This window comes from Acyrthosiphon pisum, chromosome A1 (genome assembly GCF_005508785.2).
Source record: "Acyrthosiphon pisum isolate AL4f chromosome A1, pea_aphid_22Mar2018_4r6ur, whole genome shotgun sequence".
Lineage (NCBI taxonomy): Eukaryota > Metazoa > Arthropoda > Insecta > Hemiptera > Aphididae > Acyrthosiphon > Acyrthosiphon pisum.
In genome coordinates, this window is record NC_042494.1 from 169,054,064 (window position 1) to 169,060,206 (window position 6,143).

The window sequence follows — 6,143 nt, forward strand, 5'->3', positions numbered from 1 at the left end:
GTGGTTTACCTAATAAATATAAGGGGTGAAAAATATAAAAAAAAAATATAATTCTAGAGCAGCATAGATCAAAAATTTGAAAAAAGTGAATACTTTTTGAGATAATGAGTGTTTTACGCTTAATCAATCACCTTGTATATAGACTTAAATAAGTTATACTGAATCAGTTAATAATTGATAAAGGACAAAGTTGGCACAGAAAAATTCAACAGCTTAGTATCGATACAAATATGCAATTTTAAATAATAATAAATAAATATAATAATTAATATTAATAAATAATAATAATGTAAATAATTAATTACCAATATTTTTAACCATACCAACATTATAACAGTAATGTTGACAGTCCTAAGTCTGATAAAATGGGAAGGAAAATATTGGTTGTAAATTGGTAATATACATTTTAATATAAAAATACCCGGGACGCAATTTACATATACCCAAAAAATACCGGGGACGCAATTTACATATACCCAAAAAATACTCGGGACGCAATTTACATCAAAAAGGTATATTGGGACGCAACTTACAGTCACCCGCTGACGCAGCTGTCTGTGTATCCAGGACCCGGGTTTTAAACTTAAAACTTCTTTAATTGCTTAAATTTTAAGTTTTTTTTTTTTTGCAGAATTCGATAACAACTATTTTGGGTTTTAACAAAATGATCAATTGTTTTTTTAGACACTTTTTTCATGTTGATTTTTCCAAACGTTTGTAATATTATATATGTATATTAGAGTGAATTGACCAGGGACGGACTGGCCAGGTGTGCTAGGTGCCGTATTAAACCGGGCCGGCTTATATGTGTGGGCCGGGCTGCCGGGGCATTTGAAATATTTTTATTTTTATTATTTGTACACACTGAATAATATCATATGTACCGTGAAATTGAGCTATGATAGTGCTAATGTGATTATTTGGAGGGAAATTTGTGGTTATCTGTTGTCATTTTTAAGCTATTGATTAAGGTTCAAAAACATAAATTTCAACCACAACTACATCGAGTATCAATGCATAAAAAGACTGAAATTTGCATTATTTAAGTAAAAGTAAGTGTAATTATCATTTTTATGTATAGTTTTTGATGGTATATGCAATTATGTTTATTTTATATGTATTTAAAAAGTATGTATCCAAAAAGATACATTGCTAGAATCATCTTTTAACATAATTATTTTATGTGTCCAAAAAGATACATGGCTGTGAATGACTATTTTAATCTGTTGTATCTTAAAAGTGACATTGCTTGATTTCTTAATAATTTAATTTAGAAAATGTATATTCAATTTATACAAAAAGTATTATAAATGCTACAAAAATACATATTTTTTTAGATTATTTCATAGAAATGCAACGCCGTAGAGCAGAAAAATGTTTAACTATGCTTCCCCCTGGTAAAGATAGTAGTGAAAGTTCTGATGATGATTCAATTGAATCAAATCATTCAATTGATTCAAATCATTCAATTGGAGAAATATGCGAATCACCATTACCTACTGAAGCAATAGAAAATGATCTAGATGAACTTATTAGAGATATAGAGATAAATCCAAATGATGAGGTTATTTTATTTACACTGTAATACAATACCAAATACCTACAATATCTAAATTTATGTTTTATATTTCGTTTTAAAAGATTTTGAAGATGTACATTCTATCACAAGTCATAATGCTGTTGCTGATATATTGGAAATAGAAATACCACAAAATATAGAGCCACATACTCAAAATCCTATGTATAACATATCTTCAAAAGTAAGTAAAAAAAGGCGGGTAAGTCGTGGATGTCGCTCTGCTGTACAGTAGGTTACAAGTGGGTTACTGTAATGGATGGAATTAAATTTGAATCCAATGATATTATATCATTGTATACGAAAAACGATTCTGAACGGAGATGATTTGTCAGTCTAGGATATATTATTTTTAAAGAAAAACTTATGGAGAACCTTGTACCAAATTTTAAAAACTTAGTTATAAAAGAAAAAATTTTTACGATTTTTCAACCACTAAATTACTAGCAAATTTTCGCAATTTCGACATATTTCGTATAAATTTGAACTTTAAATGCTTATAAATAAAAATTGTGACAATGTATTCCTTTTATTTTGCAACTGCTATTGTAAAAATATGTTAGGATCCTTGTATTAAATTTCCAAATCTTAGAATTAAAAAGAAAAACTTTTATGAATTTCTGTCTAAGATAATTTGAACATTGCCGTAATTTTTACGTATTTAGTCAAAATTTGAACTTTAAATGCTTATAAAAAAAAAATCGTGACTATATATTTCTTTTATTTTTCAATTGCTATTGTAAAAATATATTATGAGCCTTGTACCAAATTTTAAAAACTTAGTTATAAAAGAAAAAATTTTTACGATTTTTCAACCACTAAATTACTTGCAAATTTTCGCAATTTTGACATATTTCGTATAAATTTGAACTTTAAATGCTTATAAATAAAAATTGTGACAATGTATTCCTTTTATTTTGCAACTGCTATTGTAAAAATATGTTAGGAGCCTTGTATTAAATTTCCAAATCTTAGAATTAAAAAGAAAAACTTTTATGAATTTCTGTCTAAGATAATTTGAACATTGCCGTAATTTTTACGTATTTAGTCAAAATTTGAACTTTAAATGCTTATAAAAAAAAAAATCGTGACTATATATTTCTTTTATTTTTCAATTGCTATTGTAAAAATATATTATGAGCCTTGTATTAAATTTTGAAATCTTAGATATAAAAGGAAAATTTTTTATGAATTTCTAGCATAAAATAATTTACGAATTTTCGTGATTTTTACATAATATGTTGTCAAAATTTGAACTTTAAATGCTTATAAATAAAAATTGTGACAATGTATTCCTTTTATTTTGCAACTGCTATTGTAAAAATATGTTAGGAGCCTTGTATTAAATTTCTAAATCTTAGAATTAAAAAGAAAAACTATTATGAATTTCTGTTTAAGATTATTTGAACATTGCCGTAATTTTTACGTATTTAGTCAAAATTTGAACTTTAAATGCTTATAAAAAAAAATTGTGCCTATGTATTTTTATAATTTTTGAATGGGAGTTAGAACAACATATGTGGACCCTTCTATTAAATTTTCAAGTATTTTGTCCCAGCTAATTTTTTTTTATCAACATTTATAAAAAAAAAATCAAAAAAAATCGATTATTTCAATTGCCTATAAATAGATTAAAAATTAGTGAAATATTTTGAAAATAAAACTATATAAAGAAAATGTCAATTTAAACAACTGGTAAAATTTTCAAGTGTCTACGACTCATACTTTTTGAATAATAACAAATATCAAAAATCGTTTGAGGCTAAACCGTTATTTAATGCGGTTTTGTAAAAATTTAAATTTCAAACACTCCTAAAAATTTTTTGTCTTAGTCCGGTTGAGTTTTTTTTACAGATATTTAAAGAAAAACTTATGGAGAACCTTGTACCAAATTTTAAAAGCTTAGTTATAAAAGAAAAAAATTTTACGATTTTTCAACCACAAAATTACTTGCAAATTTTCGCAATTTTGACATATTTCGTATAAATTTAAACTTTAAGCACTTATAAAAAAAAATTGTGACTAACGATTTTGGATTTTTTTTTATCACTGTGAGAACAACTTATAAGAAACCTTGTATTACATTTTCAAAGTTTTCTATCCAACCAAAAATTTTTTATCGTTATTTTAAAAAAAAATACTTAGAAAAATTGAAAATTTCATTTGTCTATAAATAGCTCAAAAAAAGTCGAAACACTTTGAAAATTTAACCCTGTATAGACAACGCTAATATAAACATCTGTTGCAAATTTCAAGTGCTTACAATAATTATTTTTTGAGTTACAGTAAAATTAAGTTTTCGTTTTTGTCAAAAATTGGTTTTGCGTAAAAATTCGCGTTTTTCCGTTATTTTTTTAAGGTTTTTCCTGCCGCTTTTGAAAAGTATTGGGAAATTTTCACTTTTGACCCCCCAAAACACCTAACCAACTAGATTCACTTTCCTTTCAGAAAAGGTACAACTTTTGAAAATCGAAGCATTTTTACTGCTCCAAAAGTTGTCGTCAGACACAAAAAAAAAAAAAAAAACACACATCATTGTAAAATCAATACATTCATCACTTCGTTCAGAATCTAAAATAATATATAATAATAATTCATAATAATAAAATATGTCAATATAGAAACATCTTTTTTTTGAATAATAAAATAGTATAATAGCATTTTTTTAAATGGTTAATATTACAATGAAAAATTACGATGATAAATTAAAAATTTATTATAATAAATAATATTATTTTTAAATTTGGTGGTTTTTTTTGACATTTCGGGCACACAATATTACAATTTAAATAAACAAAATAATATATAATAATGAATAATAAAATAGTATAAAAGCATTTTTTAAAACGGTTAATATATTACAATGAAAAATTACGTTACAGTATAATAATAATAATAATAAATTAAAAAACAATAATAATAATAATAAATTAAAAAACAATAATAATAATAATGTTAGGTAATAATATTATAATAATAGGTAGAATACAATATTATAATAATATAATTATCTATATAGTACTTAGTCATAATATATTAAAAATTTAGTTTTGTTTATTTTGCTGTCGGCAATGACATGTATGCCAACTTTTCTACATATAAAAGTCTATTAATTTCATTATTTTGAAATTCCGTCATCACTAAACTTATACTTTTTCTTTTTCTAATATTTCCCGGCGTCTATTACTTAAATTTGAACTACGCATTTTTACATATATATCACATTGTACTTGCTTTAAGACATCAACTAATTGAAAAATATTAGAACTTGGGGAGTAAAACATGCTATTCAGCTTGGAATGGAATGATTCACAAACATTAGTTGTGCGCATTGTAGAATTAGAAAATTCAGCCCAAACAGTTGGTGGAAATAAACTGTCAGCCCTCAGCCATCACATACGTTTCTAAGAAGTAGTCACAAAATGCATGTATACGATCATCGTTGGGTTGAATTGCCATGATTTCGTTTGTAAAACAGTCGTCTACATCATTTGGATTTAAAAATGACAGTCCAAAAAATAATTTTAAAAATAATCCGATTTGTTTTTTTTTTTAAATTTGTACAAAAACCTACTGATTGAATTTTTCTCCATATGCTCTGTCCTAGGTGGAAACGACATCCTTTTCTTATTGTATTTGGAAAAACAACTAGAAGTGCCGAATGAATAGCTAGTTCAAAGTCAGCGTAAATTATTTTTGGCGATAAATTTAAGTTTAAATCGTTCATCTTCAGTAATAAATTAGTTAAAGCATCTTTATAAATTTGTTTTGTTTTTCCCGTTAATAATGCAATCCGGACAAAGCCCTCTAAGAGATGGCAACGAACCCCTACAAAAGACGGCATGCAATTTGGACATTTTTTTTTTTTGGCATGCAATTCGGATGCAGCCATTTTTTCATCCACCGAGCGTTTATAAGTAGAGCAACTTGCATCAAAATAGCTAGCAATTTTCCTTTTATAGACATAGTAATTGTGAAAATGTAAAATAGACAAAATAGTCAATATTACAAAAGACACCTACCATATAATAGTAAGTTATAGTACCTACTACACGGACCTACAGTAGAAAACACGAGTACGAAAGAGTAAAGACGAATCACGGTGATAACTAAATATTATGAGTTATGACAAATAATAATAGCAATCGATATTTCAAGTTTTCAACCAACTAATTACCTGGGGCTGTTGGTACGTAATATTGTAAAATATACCTACCGATCGCACTATCGCCCGTATAGGCCAATGTTCTGGGAAAGTGTCTAGCTAGTTGTTATTGAGAATTCTCGATGATCGAGGGGGATAATTCCCATATTATATTTTGTGTAAACAACTAAAATATATTTATAATGACAATAATATCCTAGTTCCTAGATATGAGTCTAGATAATAATTAATAATATTATAGTTGTGTCGTATAAACACGTATAAACATATTCTGACATTCTGTCGAAATTTACAATATTTGATAATTTATTTTTAGAAAAAAAAATAGAACAAAATTTAATGCATAATAGAATATACTTAATTATAAATTGTTATGAATATTGAAAAAAATTTCATGGGGGG